Source organism: Ovis canadensis, chromosome 12, assembly GCF_042477335.2.
Source record: "Ovis canadensis isolate MfBH-ARS-UI-01 breed Bighorn chromosome 12, ARS-UI_OviCan_v2, whole genome shotgun sequence".
Taxonomy (NCBI): Eukaryota; Metazoa; Chordata; class Mammalia; order Artiodactyla; family Bovidae; genus Ovis; species Ovis canadensis.
This window is the reverse complement of record NC_091256.1, coordinates 62840419-62857212: the sequence shown is the minus strand read 5'-3', so window position 1 is coordinate 62857212 and position 16794 is coordinate 62840419. Positions and strand designations below refer to the sequence as shown.

Below are 16794 nucleotides of genomic sequence, written 5' to 3'. Positions count from 1 at the left end.
AAGCAGGGTGACAATATACAGCCTTGATGTACTCCTTTTCCTATTTGGAACCAGTCTGTTGTTCCATGTCCAGTTCTAACTGTTGCTTTCTGACCTGTATACAGATTTTTCAAGAGGCAAGTCAGGTGGTCTGGTATTCCCATCTCTTTAAGAATTTTCCACAGTTTATTGTGATCCACGCAGTCAAAGGCTTTGGCATAGTCAATAAAGCAGAAACAGATGTTTTTCTGGAACTCTTCTTGCTTTTTCTATGATCCAGTGGATATTGGCAATTTGATCTCTGGTTCCTCTGCCTTTTCTAAAACCAGCTTGAACATCTGGAGGTTCACAGTTCACATATTATTGAAGCATGGCTTGGAGAATTTTGAGCATTACTTTGCTACTGTGTGAGATGAGTGCAGTTGTGCAGTAGTTTGAGCATTCTTTGGCATTGCCTTTCTTTGGGATTGGGATGAAAACTGACCTTTTCCAGTCCTGTGGCCACTACTGAGTTGTTCAAATTTGCTGGCATATTGAGTGCAGCGCTTTCACAGCATCATCTTTCAGGCTTTGAAATAGTTCAACTGGAATTCCTAAAGCCTTATACCTCTATAAACTGTGATATTCTTTCTTTTCTCCAAAGAGCACTCTGAAAACTGCACGTTGTAATGCTGGCCACCTCTCTAACTGGAACTAACTCAGAGTCCAGGATTTTAGCACAGGATGACATGCTGAGATAATAGTCCCACCCAACCTCTTATTTCACAGATGGGAAAACCGAGGCCCAGGACTTTTTGTAAATAGAAAAATCCTTTTATCAGTCTCTGCTTCATTTAATGGGACTTTAATTTCAGACTTCCACTGTAATGCGCAGTGACAGCTTATGTTCCTGATTTTTCTTCTTGCAAATGTCCATATGTGAGGTTGGTTACAGTGGCTGACAAAGGGGATGTATTTTAGCAAAATTGGAACACTAAGGACAATGTCCCCTTCATGGATCACAGCCTTGTCATGGCAAAGGGGCTTGCATAACTCAGTGAAGCTGTGAGCCATGCTGTGCAGGGCCACCCAAGATGGATGGGTCATAGAGAAAAGTTCTGTCAAAGAGATCAAACTAGTCAGCCCTAAAGAAAATCAACCTTGAATATTTATCGGAAGAACTGATGCTGAACCTGAAGCTTCAATGGCTTTGGCCTCCTGATGCAAAGAGCCAACTTGTTGGAAAAGACCCTAATGCTGGGAAAGACTGAAGACAAAAAGAGAAGGGGGCAGCAGGGGATGAGATGGTTGGATGGCATCATCAACACAATGGGCATTAATATGAGCAAGCTCTGGGAGACAGTGAAGGACAGAGGAGCCTGGCATGCCACAGTCCATGGGGTCACAAAGAGTTGGACACAAACTTAGTGACTGAGCAACAACAGTGTATTAAATTTCCCTGAAATCAGAATTGTTTTTGAGCATGTCCTATACTCCAAAATTATCTCCTACCTTTTTTTTTTTGACTGTGCCATGTGGCTTGCAAGGTATTAGCTCCCCAACCAGGGTTCATACCCATGCCTCCAGTATCAGGAGCGTGGATTCTTCACTGCTGGATCACCAGGAAAGTCCCTCTCTGCTTTTAAAGGATGGCCATAGCAAAGGGGAGGAGTTTTTCTGTTCAGATTTGCTTGGCTTCAGTACCCTTAAAAGGTGGAAAAGAAAGGTTGCAACCCAATGGCAGTCTTCTTGAAAGAGCAGGAGGGATTTTATTGGTCTGTGAACTCCCAAGGTCTAGGAAGTACTGGTTTAATCCCTTCACTGGCTGAATTGAGGGCAGGGCTTGCTGTCATTTTCCAACACCCACTGAGGAGCCTCACAGCTTCGGGGAGGTCGGGTTTTAATGCTGTCTCAGGTATGGCATGTTCCCCCCAGGCATCATCCTCCCATCACCAAGCTCCTGTCCTTTACGAGGCTGCAGGGAGCCCCCAGGTGGAAAGCGTGATCCCTGCCCATGCAGGACTCCAAGAGAGGACCCCATGGACCTCAGCGGTCATCTGGCAGCAGTGGGGGCGCCCACACCTGGAATCCACTGTGGTCTCCATAGGCCTCTCCCCGCCCCTCTCCCCAAAGGACGTGAGACCCTGCCTGGCCAACTCCTTGGAAGAAAGTGATAACAAACCCAGACAGTGTATTAAAAAGCAGAGACATCACTTTGCTGACAAAGGCCCATATAGTCAAAGCTGTGGTCTTTCCAGTAGTCATATATGACTGTGAGAAGTGAAGTGAAAGTCACTCAGTTGTGTCCAACTCTTTGCAACCCCATTAACTATACAGTCTGTGAAATTCTCCAGGCCCGAATACTGGAGTGGGTAGCCTTTCCCTTCTCCAGGGTATCTTCCCAAACCAGGGATCGAACCCAGGTCTCCCACATTGCAGGCAGATTCTTTACCAACTGAGTTGTGAGGAAAGCCTGGATGTGAGAGTTGGACCATAAAGAAGGCTGAGCACCGAAGAATTGATGCTTTCGAAGTGTGGTGCTGGAGAAGACTCTTGAGAGTCCCTTGGACAGTAAGGAGGTCAAAGCAGTCAATCCTAAATGAAATTAACCTGAGTATTCATTGGAAGGACTGTTGCTGAAGCTGAAGCTCCAGTACTTTGGCCACCTGATGGGAAGAGCTGACTCATTCGAAAAGACTCTGATGCTGGGAAAGATGGAAGGCAAAAGGAGAGGGGGCAGCGAAGGATGAGATGGTTGGATGGCATCACCGATTCAGTGGGCATGAATTTGAGTAAACTCTGGGAGATAGTGGAGGACAGAGGAGTCTGGCGTGCTGTGGTCCATGGGGTCACCGAGTCGGACATGACTAAGCAACTGAACAACAACAACTGGCTAGTGAGCGAGATGAGAACCTTAGTGAGGAGGGGCCGCATTAGGAAGACTCCCTGGGCGTCCTCCATACCTGTTTCCCCAGATCCCTCAGGTGGAGGGGAGCCTGAACTCTGAGCTAAGGGGTTTGGCTTAGATTCTTTGGCACAGGGGAGCCCCTGAAGCTTCTGAGCAGGTGAGAAGCAGAATAAAAAAGGCTGTTTCCGGGAGCTCAAAATGGCAGCAGCCAATTCCAGGAATTTGACTGGAAGCGGGGCTGGGACAGGAAGCCAGGTGGGCACGGGCAGGTGTGAGGGCTGCCTCTGGAGTGGCAGCAGTAGAAGCCGAAAAGCAGGAAGAAGAGGAGAGGGCGAAACTCAGGCCTGGATGAGGGAGAGCCCCCGTCTGGATGAACAGGCTTTCCAGCGCCGATGGGGAAGATGGTGGCTTTGCCAGTGGGGGAGTCCGCAGAGGTCACAGAGCCTCTCCTAGCCTCAGTAACATTATCTGCAGAGATCGGCTCATGGAGTTGGGCGGGGGGCAGGGAGATGGGTATGCAGGCCGTAGGGGAGCAGCAGACAGGTGCCAGGGAGCTGTGAGCAGGGCTTTGTCCTAAGGGCCATGGGGGTCCATGGAAGGCTTTTGACAGCCAGTGATATAATCATATTTGCCTTTGGGAACCAGCCCCCGAGAGCAATGGAGGGAGGGCAGGCTGGGCGGCAGGGAGGCTGTGCAGGAAGCCTCTGTGGCCAATTGTCAGGTGAAGTATAAGGTCGGCCTGGACCAAGCAAGGAGGTGATGGGCCCTCCTGGAACATGGCCACCCCCACCCCAGGACCCAGCTTGCTTTTTGTCCCCGTTGTGCACAGGCAACCAGTGCGATGAATGGAGGGTGGCAGGCATGGGTCCCAGAGACCCCGCTCTGGGGCTCTCGGTGACCATGTCTGTGCACACAAGCCATGCCCTGGGCCGGCCGCTGCGACAGTTGCCTGGATAGCAGAGGCCTGGGTGTTTGACCAGAGAGGCAGCAGCTGCCTCTTGGGAACATGAGGCCCAGCACCAGATCTAACTTTCCTCTCAAAGAACTTCCCGCCCCACCGCCCCATCTCCCAGCTCCCCATCCTGCCTCGGCCCCCAGCAGTCTCCTCGCCACTGGCCTGCCTCACCGGAGACCCGATCTTCATTTCTGCTGCCTCCCCTCTCTCGTCTTCCTCTTCCTGTGCTTTCACGGTGTGCACGTCATTTTTGCTCACTTCTCTCCGTTTGGATGATTAATGCCCCTTTGTTCCTTCCTGTCTCCCTCCGCAGTGTGTCAACTCTCCTAGTTTTTCTTTTCTTTTGCCTCCTCTTGCTGCTGATGGCTAGCTCAGTGCCCAGCACAGTGCCTGGCCCACAGGGCACAGATGGTGTCCCCTCGGGCATGGCGGCCTGTTTCCTGTCCCCACATGCCCTTCCGGTGCATTCCCTTCCTCCTTCCTTTTCTCCCATGTGTTTATCCATTTGCAAGAAGGAACTTATAACCTTGGCAGTGACATTTTCAAGGCAGGCTTGGTTTTCCTGCCCTCGATTTCCTGCTGACTACCTAGAGGCATTCCCAGCCCAGTGATTTATGACAGTATCTACCAGGTAGCATGTCCTACAGCTGTGTCCCAGGGGCAGATCTGTCAACTCTTCACCCCTGTGATGGTGACCTTCCTTGATCACACCCACAGTCACAGGCCTCTCTTAGTGACTGACTCTGACAAGCGTCATCAAAACATTCCAGCCAAGGAAACAGACCCAGTAACCCTGGAATCAGGCCTTGTCTCTCCCCTCAAGCTCCAGAACTCGCACTTGTGGCCTGACACTGCTGTCTGGGGGTACAGGGGTGGGGGATGTCCAAGGGGTGGGTGGCTCTGTCAGCACCAGCTTGCCTGGGAAAAAGGGAAGGTTGGGGGCAACTGGCTAGTTTCATTTTTTAGTCATTTTTTTTTTTTTTAATTTTTATCAGGCAAAAAGGCTATGCTTTGGTTCATGTAGCAGAAACATTGGTAGGGAGGAATGAGGGCTCACCCTGGAAGGGCAGTGGAGACAGGAAAGGAGGAAGAGGAGGAGTAGGTGGTACTCAGTCCTAGTGAGGAAGGGATTCATGGGTTCAAGTCTTGCTCACTGTGCGTCACCGTTCTCCTTTCCTCCATGCTGGGCCCCTCCTTGAGCAGCCTATCCCCTAGGAGGCCCAGATGGCCACCAACAAGGAAGCTACACCTTGTCCTTCCAGCATACCTGACAGGGGAGGGCCCCTCAGGAGAGGACAGGACTACCCCAACCAGTAGTCCCTGAACAGTGGAGATCTGAGTCTTATTGGTCCTATCTGGGTTGAGGCCCCACCCATTGACAACTAGGAAGATCTGATTGGCCAGACCTGGTCACACCTAGTCTTAGAGCCAGGAGAAGGGGGTTGGGCACTCAGCCTTATGCACCCCTCTAGGAAATGGCAACCCACTCCAGTGTTCTTGCCTGGAGAATCCCAGGGACAGGGGAGCCTGGTGGGCTGCCATCTATGGGGTCACACAGAGTCAGACATGACTGAAGTGACTTAGCAGCAGCAGCAGCAGGTGTTACTGGGCAGCCTGGCTCCCCCAGCCCAGTGTGGTCCTTCCTCTGGACCTCCAGTGACCCTCTTCAGGAGTGACCAATGCAACAGGCTCTGGATCACTATTCGAAGGGTCTCTGTAGAGACTTCTGGAATAACAATAGGCACCACTCATGTTACCTGTTTGGGATTTTCCTATTTGATATTGGAGTTTTATAAAGACAGGGCATCCCTATGCAATGCCTATCACTGGCTAGTTTCTCTGATATGCCTGTTGCCATGTCCCCACACACCTGGACTACTGCCCAGTGTGTTGTGGGTGTGCAGTTAGTGTTTGCAGAATCAGTGACTGGAGGGGGACCACAGGCCTTGCTCCTGCCCCTCAGGACCCACCCTCACTGGGCAGCACCATCCCTCCATCCCTGCCCAGCTTTCAGAGCCACTCAGCTATTTTACCATCATTATAATTATTGATGGTGGTGGTTACTCTTTTGTGACTGGATCAGTTCAATTCAGTCACTCAGTCATGTCCAACTCTTTGCGACCCCATGGACTACAGCACACCAGGCTTCCCTGTCCATCACCAGCTCCCGGAACTTGCTCAAACTCATGTCCATCAAGTCAGTAATATCATCCAACCATCTCATCCTCTGTCATCCCCTTCTCCTCCTGCCTTCAGTCTTTCCCAGCATCAGGGTCTTTTTCAATGTGCCAGTTCTTCACATCAGGTGGCCAAAGTATTGGAGCTTCAGCTTCAGCACCAGTCCTTCCAATGAACATTCAGTACTGATTTCCTTTAGGATTGACTGGTTTGATCTCCTTGCAGTTCAAGGGACTCTCAAGAGTCTTCTCCAGCACCATAGTTCAAAAGCATCAATTCTTCAGTGCTCAGCTTTCTTTATAGTCCAACTCTCACATCCATGCATGACTACTGGAAAAACCATAACTTTGACTAGATGGACCTTTTTCGGCAAAGTAATGTCTCTGTGACTGCATGGCCATTGTTTTTGTTCAGCCTAGAAGTATCTCCCAACTCAGGGAGCAACCTTTTGTTTTATTTTGTTTTGTTTTTTAAAAAACCACTTTATTTTCTATTGGGGTATAGCCAATTAACAATGTTGTGATACTTTCAGATGAACAACAAAGGGACTCAGCCATACATCTGTGTATCTGTTCTCCTCCAAACTCCCCTCCCATCTTGGCTGCCACATAACATTGAACGCGTCCCCTGTGCTGTACAGAAGGTCCCTGTTGGTTATCCATTTTAAATACAGCAGTGTGTGCCTGTGCATCAGACAGCCGTCTTGATCACCCTCACCTGCTCTGCTTACCTTTGCTTCAGGGATAATGTTCTGTGCCAGAATGCATGGAGTCTCGATTCCTTAGCTGATCCTCAGATCTAAACACCCTGCTGCTAAGTCGCTTCAGTTGTGTCCAACTCTGTGCGACCCCATAGATGGCAGCCCACCAGGCTCCCCTGTCCCTGGGATTCTCTAGGCAAGAACACTGGAGTGGGTTGCCATTTCCTTCTCCAGTGCATGAAAGTGAAAAGTGAAAGTGAAGTCGCTCAGTCGTGTCCGACTCTTAGCGACCCCATGGACTGCAGCCCACCAGGCTCCTCCGTCCATGGGATTTTCCTGGCAAGAGTACTGGAGTAGGGTGCCATTGCCTTCTCCGCTAAACATCCTACAGGGTGGTCAAAGGGCTAGACCTGGCAGATACTTAAACTCCTGTGGCATCCAGGCCCCTTGTGAGGCAGAGACAACATGTCATAGCCCCTGGCCTAAGGGGACAGGGGACATGACTGGAACACCCACAGATGTGCTGGAGACTGTGACACCCGCTGTGAGACTGCTGGGTGGGTGATCCAGGTTTGGATCTGGTCGGAGCCAGAATCTCTGAAACCCAGTTTTGTTTTGTTTTTAATTTGGTGCCTCTTAGTTGAGGCACCCGGGATTAATTTTCAGTCTTAGTTGCAGCATGTGGCATCTAGTTCCCTGACCAGGGATCGAACCCGGGCCCCCTGCACTGGGAACTCAGAGTCTTAACCACTGGACCACCAGGGAAGTCCCTGAAACCCCAGAGCCAGACTCTCTGACTGGTCACCATGCCCGGCCCTCTTCCCTCCTCTTACAGTGAGGAATGAGAGAGCAGCCATGGAGAGTGCTGGTGATTTGGGTTACAAAGAGGATCTGTGACAGTGTCCAGCACAGTTCCCCGGGCCCAGGAAAGAGACTGAGTGTGGATGTTGGGTCACAACCCCTAACATGGTGCTGTGGCAGGTCAGAGAGGGACGGAGTCCTTGCACATGAGACGTGGCTTCAAGCAGCCCCACGAGCCCTGGGTCCCAGGGGCTGAGCAAGTCGGGGAGGGGTGCAGGGTCAGCAGTCAGCCCGGACCCTTAGCTTCTAAGCAGGTTACTTAAGACACTGACTTGCGTCTTTTTCACTGAGTCGTCCTGGACACGCCCGTTCCAACTCTCCATCATCAGCAAATCTCTGATTCTGATGTTGGACAAAGGACTGCCATATTCGTGGAAGCAGCATGTAGATGTTTAAAAACTCACTCTTTAGAGCATGGCTTGAGAGCAGGTGAGAAGAAGGATTTTAGGGGGACTCTGGACTCAGATTGTCTGGTTCACAGCCTCTCTCTGCTACTTATTAACGTGAAGCTTTGGGCAAATCTTGTAACCTCTCTAGGCATCTGTAATGCAGGGGTGATGGCAGCGCATTTGGGAAGATTAAATGAGATAATCCAGGGTCAGAGTAAACATTCAATGCATGTTAGCTGTTCTTGCCATGATGGAAAATTGCAAGCTTCTGAATCAAAAGGCCTACACCCTCCCCCCATTTGTATTGACACAGCTTGTCTATATCCAGGTGCTCCTGATACCTGACTGAAGACGCTTTTTCTGGCAGAGGGTTGGTGAAAGGCCAGTGAACCCCTGAAACTATGGAGGAGAGTGCCTAGGTGCCCTTATGGTATGCTGAATGGACAATGGTCCTAGAGATGTCCGCTTCCTAATCCCAGAGCCAGTGAATATGTTACTTTATTTGGTTATAGGGCCTCTGCGTATTCACCGTATCCAGGTGGGCATGATGTAGCCACAAGAATCTTGTGAGTGGGAAGCAGGAGGGCCAGAGTAAGAAGGGGATGTGACAGAGGTTGGAAGATGGGAGGAGGGACCAGGAGCCAGGGAATGCCGGCAACCTCTAGAAGCTGAGCAGGCAAGGGACAGATTCTCTCCTGAACCCTCCAGAAGCAATAAAAACCCTGCTGACACCTAGATTTTAGACTTCTGGGCTCCAGAACTGTAAGCGAATGAATTTGTGTTGCTTTTAAGCCACTGCATTTATGGTAATATAGCAGCAACAGGCGATGAATAGCCCTTCTCGGGGTTGGGGTGTGGGGGTTGGGCACATAGGTGTTTATCAGCTTTTCAGACTATGTTGACAGTCAGGTGATGAACAGTCACTGGGCCCCAGCATCTCACCTTGCTCTGGGAGCCCCCTGCTGGGTGTTACTGCGGCCTCCTTACCCCTATCCTTGGGCATCCATGTTCTCATGAGCATATCTGAAATGCAGATGCATTTTTCATCACTGACTTAATCTCTGGAAAGGCCTCTGAGAAGCCCCATAGAATGTGTTAGTGGCTCAGTCATGCCCAACTCTTTGAGATCCCATGGTCTGTAGCCCGCCAGGTTCCCCTGCCCATAGAATTCTCTAGGCAAGGATGCTGGAGTGGGTAGCCATTCCCTTCTCCAGGGGAATCTTCCCAACCCAGGTCTGCCTCATTGCAGAAAGATTCTTTTACCATCTGAGCCCCCCGGGGAAGCCCTGTGTCACCCTGGGGGTTCCTCAATCACAGCCATTACAGGTGCCCACAGAGCATGCCTCCCCCGGTCCTCAGTAGCAGCTGACACTGGCTCGGGGCCTCATCTCCAAGATGCTGCTGCCCGTCTGGACAGGGAAATGGGCTCCGATTCCAGCAGCAGGAGCCACAGAGGCACTGATGTTTATAACCCACTGGCCAGACTTGGTCACATGGCACAGCTAGCTGCCAAGAGGCCGGATAACGCTGTCTTTACTCTGGGAAACCATGGGAAGCTGAGCATCGGGAGTTTTCTTAACAGTGGAGGAAGGGAAGAGTGGATGTGGGAGCCACAAGCAGGCAAAACAAAACCATCCTGCTGAGTATCAGGCTGGTGAGTTGTCACCTGCTCTCAGGAGGTGACCTATGCTTAGAGGCGAGCTGGACCCTACAGGTGACATCTCACCTCAGCTATCTAAGTCTGGCACATCCCTGAAAAGGCCGGCCCCTTTCCCTGCCCTGAGCTGGGTCCTGACTGGCACTTACAGATCAGAGGGCAGAGAGGAAAGACAGCTGAGCTTCACACTCTGAGGCCCCCGAGAAATCGTTTTGCATCTCGGCAGTTTCGTTGGGGCTTACCTGTAGATGAGGAGGCCTCTACAGTAGATGACTGGCCCTCTGCAGGATCACCTGTTGGATGCAGAGGAAACAGATGAGTCTTTTTCAGTTGCTGGGATGATCTTTTCAGTTCCTAAGAGACTTTAAAACCTGGGGTGGGGGAGGGGCTTCCCTGGTGGCTCAGTGGTAAAGAATCCTCTTGCCAAATGCAGGAGACACAGGTTCAATCCCTGATCCGGGAAGATCCCACAAGCTGCCAAGCCTGTGGGAAGCCTGTGTGCCACAACTATGGAGCCTGAGCCCTGGAGCCTCAACTTCTGAGCCCACCCGCCACACCTACTGAAGCCCGTGTACCCTAGAGCCCGTGCTCCACAATAAGAGAAGCCACTCCAGTGAGAAGCCTGTACACACTGCAACAAAGAGTAGCCCCCGCTCACAACAACTAGAGAAAGCCTGCTCAGCCATGAAGACCCAGCACAGCCAAAAAGAAATAAAAAGCCCGGGGGAGTGGGTGGCGGTGAGTGTGGGCTAGGAACAGGCTGGTGAAGTCCAAATGTCATCCTTCCCTCTCTGCACCATGTCTTGACACTTACTGTATACCCAGCATAGTACACTTAACATGAATCAGACAGTCACTCCTCAACCCTGTGAGGTTAATTCTGTCTATTCTGATCACCTCTAGAAAGAGACGGCTTTCACTCTGACCCTTGCACTGATTATGCCTTGACCTCTCTGCAGAGTTGGGGAAGCAGCCCAGCCCTCACAGGGAGAAGACGTTGGAAAGCATGAGCTATGTCATGAAGGTACTAAGCTCTAGGCCAGGGGTAGTTCTTGTTTGTCTCCCAATGTGCAAGAGGTGTCAAGGCCCCCAGAGCAAGCCCCCTTCCCCAGGCTGTTTTTCTTCTTCCCCTCTCCTGCAGGCTGCCCTGTTTTAACCTCTTTTCCAGTTTTATGATTAAACATTGGTGTCAATTATTTACAGTCTGTCCAGATGAGTATCAGGGTTGCAGGGGACTGAGTGACTCACACAGGGGAAGTTGGTTCTTATGGAGGGGAAATGAGAGGAAGGAAACAAGAAATTCTACCTCCTGACCGCAGAGGCTGAGGTCAGCCTAGGCAGGGCTTCTGGTGGATGGGGTGTGGGGACTGGGAGACCATGGGTGGTGGGGCATGGTAGCTCTGGAGTCAGACATAACCAGTCTGAATTATTACTGTGTCATTTGCTGTGTGTCTTGGAGTAGGTACCTTAACTTCTCTGAACTTGTTTCTTCATCTGTGAAATGGAGATTATTCTAGATACTTTCTCATTAGAGTTTGGGGCAGGGGAAGCAGAATAGTAAATAATAAATTAAAATGTAGTTATATTAAATAGCAATGATAAATTATCAATATTAATGTAAAATATTCTAAATTTTATAAATAAGATATTACATGAAATTAATTTGTTTTGCTCTTTAGTCACTAAGACATGTCTGATTCTTTTGCGACTCCATGGACTATAGCCTGCCAGGGTCCTCTGTCCATGGGATTTCTTAGGCAAAAAGGCTGGAGTAGGTTACCACTTCCTTCTCCAGGGATCGTCCCGACCCAGGGTTCAAACCCGCGTCTCCTGCATTGCAGGCTGATTCTTCACCACTGAGCCGCCAGGGAAGCCGAACGTGAAATTAGTCGTAATAGTGATAACTGCACGGAGAGCACCAGCACAGTGCCTGGCACTCGGTGTGTGCATATGCTGATCGCTCAGTCCTATCTGACCCTGCGACCCCGTGAGCTATAGCCTGCCAGGCTCCTCTGTCCATGGGATTTTCCAGGCAAGAATACTGAGAGAGTTGATTCCTAGGCAGATGATAAGAAGTTCAGGGTCCCCAAGGAGGAGAAAGGGGTCTGGGGCTCTCGAAGTGGAGACTGGGGGTCTGAAATTCTTAAGGAGGGGAAAAGGACAAACATTTTTTTCCTCCGCATTCCTTAGTCTTAGTCAATTACACAACTCAGTTTAAACTCTGTACTAGGGATTATACAACAACAATGTATCTGGCTGCAGGACAGTTTCTCCTTCCTGAAAACCTTCTGACTAATCCTGATATCTTAGAATGTATATTATGGGAGTGGTCTGGAGGATCTTTCTATTGTTAAATTCTAATCTTGTTATCCTAAAATGTAAATTGCTGGAGTAGGTCTGGTAAAGTTTTCACAAACTTGAGACATTCTTTAGATTCATTGTAATAACTAATTAAAAGGTTATATAACTCCATTGCTAACACTAGCAAGGGGGTACTCTTTCTGCCCCCTTCTGATGTCTATGTCAGAAGCTTTCTCTATCCCTTTTATATTTTAATAAAACTTTATTGCACAAAAGCTCTGAGCAATCAAGCCTCATCACTGGCCCCGGATTGAATTCTTCTCTTCTGGAGGCCAAGAATCCCAGCGTCTTTTCATGGGTCAGCAACAACCTTTCAGTACTGCACTGGGTTGCCATGCCCACCTCCAGGGGATCTTCCAAACCCAGGGATTGAACCCAGGTCTCCCACATTACGAGTGGATTCTTTACTGTCTGAGCCACCAGGGAAGCCCAAGAATAGTGGAATGGTAGCCTATCCCTTCTCCAAGGGATCTTCCCAACCCAGGAATTGAACCAGGGTCTTCATTGCAGGCAGATTGTTTACCAGCTGAGCTACCGGGCACTTGGTAAGTGCTTAGGAAATATTCAAGGGTGTTGCTACAATTCCAAAATGTAATTGTTGGAGAAAGAATTGAGTGTGACAGGTGATTTCCTAAAAATCAGAAGGTGGTAGAGACAGGGGGCTGGAGATGGCAGCTCTGGCTAAAATGCTTCCAGTGGGAATCACTGGTGGAAAGTGGAGTGGAGGGGGTAGGGAGGGGGTTGGGCGGCTCAACTGTGTTCCCAAAGGGCTCTTGGCAGAAGGTTTGGGAACCACTCCTATAGAGGCAACATTGCTGTAGCTAAAAAAGAAAATGTCCAGATATGGGCAGGATAAACTTTCTCAAACTGTGTCCTAATCTCCAGAATCAGGGCCAGTCTGATAAAGGCCTGGGAACAGGGAGGGTTTGGATCTGCAGGATTCATTGGCCCTCAGAGGTCTGTCTGTCTCCTCCACACACCTCTGCTTGGTTGTTAAAAGCCCCTAATAGAAAGACCAAGTAAAATAAACATCTGCCTTGTTTTGGCCTCACAGTTTAGAAGCTTTAGCTTTGAGCCACCAGGAGAGCCTGCTGATACAAGCCTGAGAGTGTTTGCCTTTTATCACACTTTCTGTCCGAGCAGAGTTAGAACAGGTGCTGACTTGGCTCACGAGCAGAATCATGGGTTAATCTGTAAACCAGGTCAAAGAGTGCCAGGATGCCCAGCCTCCCTCCAGCTCAGTCCCACAAGGAATGGGTGCAAAATTCACCAAGTGATTGGTTTGGTCAAGAGTAAGGAACTGTGCCTGATTAAACCAACTGTTAGGTAAGTAAACAGCCCGAGTGTTGGCAGGTGCCATAGAACATGAATGCTGCTTGTATTCATTTCCTGTGGCTGCTATAAGGAACTACCCCAAACTTGGGGACAGAAAACAACACAGATTTATTCTCTTGCAGTCAGGTTCATGGGCTAAAGTCAGAGGGGCTAGTTGCTTCTGGAGGCTCAGGGGAGAATCCCAGTCCTTGTCTTTCCCACTGTAACAGCTCAGGGAGGTAAATCCCAGTGTGGTGGTGGTGTTGGTAGTTCAGTCGCTAAGTCGTATCTGACTCTTGCAACCCCATGGACTGTAGCCTGCCAGGCTCCTCTGTCCATAGGATTTTCCAGGCAAGAATACTGCAGTGGGTTGCCATTCCTTCTTCAGGGTATCTTCCTGACCCAAGGATTGAAACTGCATCTACTGCCTTGCAGGTTCCTGTATTACAAGGGGATTCATTACTTCTGAGCCATCCGTCCCCTCTTACAGATGAGGCAACAGGAGGAGAGAGGTGAGAATTCACCTTTCTAGGTAATGATTCAGTAGCAGAGCTGAGATGCAAATGCATCTTTGGCCCGGAGCCCACTCTGGGAATCCCACCACATGGAGGGTGGAGTTGACCCTTGCAGTCGCCGTCCATAGTCCCTGATTTTAGAAGTTCTCCCCTCTGCCCTCCTCTACAAAATGACTCTTGAGAAGGAAGAACCAAAGGACTCAAGCTGGTGTCCAAAACAGCCTGCTACACAAGGACAAACGGTGTGTCCAGACCGTGCCCAGGTTCACACAAGCCTGTCTGGCAGCTGGGGGTGGGGGGCAGTGAGGTGAGATGCACTCCATCCTCTCGTCTATCCCCTTAGTCCTCCCACCTTCCCAGACTCAGAGCTGCACGTCGGATGCCTGCGCTTCTGGTCCCCAGAAGGTCGGCTGTGACGTCTGACTTCACTTCCTCCTCGTGCGCAGAGGATAGCCTCAGTGGTGGGACCATAGACCCAGCCCTTAATAATAGCACTGCTGCCCTGCCTTGAGTGGAGTTCATCCGGCTTGGCTGAAAGGCTGCTTTTCCATCACCCCACAGATGAGGAAGACCTGTACAAGCAGCTGGGCTCAGGGCCACCGACTCTAAACTGTGAGACCTGGGACAAGTTTCTCAACCTCTCTGTGCCTCAGTGTATTCAGTGATAATGTGGACAAAGGTGGGGACCACCTCTTCTGGTCGTGGGGCAGGATAAATGAGCTCACTTGTGCAGAGTGCTTAGTGTGAGCCTGGCATGCAGTCGTGTCCAGGAAGTAGCCTCAGATATTTCCTAGTTGCTGATGGTGGGCTGGGGCTGAAGTTGGGGAGGCCAGGTAGGGTGATCAGTGCCTGTGTTCAGCCCCGCTTGCCATAGCAGGAGGCTGTTGTTGGCTCGTTCCCAGAGCCTGGAGAAAGAGTCAGGCTCGCTTTGATGGTGACAAGAGCTCTCAGACTCCATCCTGGCAGGGAAACACAGAGAGATGTCACATTTCCCAAGAAATATTGAGTGTGGCGGGAGCCCTGGAGATCAGGTCTGGTGCCAGCCCTGTAAGTAGGGTCACATTCCAGCTGCCTGCTTAGTTTTTCTACGTTTCTTGAGAAACTTAGATAAAAACAGTTTCTTGACGAGTCAAGGTCCCAAAGAAAAGATACCCAGTTTGTTAATTTGCTCCTTCTGTTTATGGCTCCTGGAGTCTTCAGAATAAGGTAGTCTTCCTTAGTTTCCGTCCTTAATTTCACCAACACTTAGTGGATTAGCAACGAGACTGAGGACATCAGACCTTATAAAAATCACTGATGTCTTATGTGGGGGAGGGGAAGCTGCCTCTTTTCTCTTCAAGAAGTGGTGAATCCTGGGAGGTGTCTGCTCCTCTTTATATATATCTGCTCCCATATATATGTATGCTTAGTTGCTCATTCATGTCCAACTCTTTGTGACCTCATGGACTGTAGCCTGCCAAGCTCCTCCTCCATGGGATTCTCCAGGCAAGAATATGGAAGTGAGTAGCCTTTCTCTTCCCTAGGGGATCTTCCTGACCCAGGGATCGAACTCCGGTCTCCTGCCTTGCAGGCAGATTCTTTACAGTCTGAGCCACCAGGAAAGCCCATCTCCTCCCCCATCTCTGTGCAGTTTTCCAGACTCAGCCCTTCCCACAGGACACTTTATCTCCTCCTGTCCCCAGACTTTGCCCCAGTGAAGTTTACAGATGCCTCCAGGCCCTGCAGAGCTGCTGCTTTATCCTCCTCCTTCCAGCCCCCTTCAAAGTGAATTGGTCACTGTTTCTATAGGCTTTTTGGATACACCCTGTTTTAGCAGTGCTGGGTAATGATGAAAAGCATGGGCTTTAGGGTCAGACAGAACCTACTTCTGCCTTGTACTAGCTGTATAGCATCTGACCAGTTATGTTCCCTCTCTGAACTTCACTGTCCTAAATGGAACTAATAACTATTTAATGATTGGGCATGGAAAGATCTCAACAGAGGGCCTGGCACAGAGTCGGCATTCAACACACGTTCCCTCTCACCTGGTGCTGACTTCCCTTCTAAGAAGAGTAATCTGTCTTTCTGCTGGACTGTGAAAGTAGTCTCACCCATCTGTGCATCCTCCAAAGCCCCCGGCACACAGTAGGGACCCATGAGTTGTTGGGGCTAGATTCTTTAAAAAGCCAGTTTAAAAGAAATGCACACCTATTACCCCTGATGCTTTGGTGATGAAGTATCTCCAGGGGTCAACTGTACATTGCCCATTTCTAGCCTATGTGCACCCCCTGCCCCCCTCGCCGGGAGTGGCCCACAGGGACTAGGCCTTGTGGGAACTGATGTGATACAAGGGGAAAGAAATGGGCTTCAGAGTCAGACTCCATTGTGCATCTTGACTCTGCAGCTTACAGCTGTGTGACCCAGGGCAAAATGCTTAACCTCTCTGAGACTCAGAGGTCCTGGGGCTAATCCTCTTTGAAGGGCACCTCTGAGGCTTGGATGCCTTTAGAAAGGGTACCTGTCTCCTTCTTGAACCGTTGCTATTATTATCCTTATTCTGTCTCTGAATCCACTCAGTACCCTTTCTTTTGTGTTATCCTGTCAGCTCTCTCTGGCTCAGGCGGCCCTCCCCTCTCCTCTGCCTTTATGACTCGTTTGCACAGGGCTCTTCATCTTTTCCTGAGTGCACAGTCTACAAGAACCTGTCCTAAAAGAACAGGAACCTGACACTCTTTGACCTTAGGAGAGAAACTCCCAGGAGGGACAGGGGCAGCGGCAGAGGTTGCTCAGAGCCTTTCTTCCAGCCCCCGCCCCCTCCCCACGACAGGGGACTGGAGCTCAGTGACAAAAGTGATTGTGAGCTGAAACTTGGCAGAAAGGGCCTCACTGAATTCTTCCTTTGTGACGGAAATGTAGCACAGCCTGGTCCCTGCGAATGGAGCCGGGGATCCCTTTCCCAATTATGCAGCTTGGCAGAGAGAGGTTGGGGCGCAGGGAGAATGGTCAAGGAGCCTCTTTG

The 16794-nt window shown here is 50.2% G+C and overlaps 1 protein-coding gene across 3 annotated transcripts in view; it reads left to right on the top strand.

Moving 5' to 3' along the window:
* TMEM51 (transmembrane protein 51) overlaps positions 1 to 16794 on the top strand; it is a 57081-nt gene that overhangs the window by 26591 nt on the left and 13696 nt on the right. Inside the window, exon 1 of one of the 3 annotated variants that reach the window (XM_069546033.1) lies at positions 10830 to 10933. The exons of the other annotated variants lie outside the window; for them this stretch is intronic. The gene's annotated coding sequence lies outside the window, so the exon portion shown is untranslated. Of the gene's footprint in view, positions 1 to 10829; positions 10934 to 16794 lie in introns of those variants that run through there. 3 annotated transcript variants of the gene reach the window in all.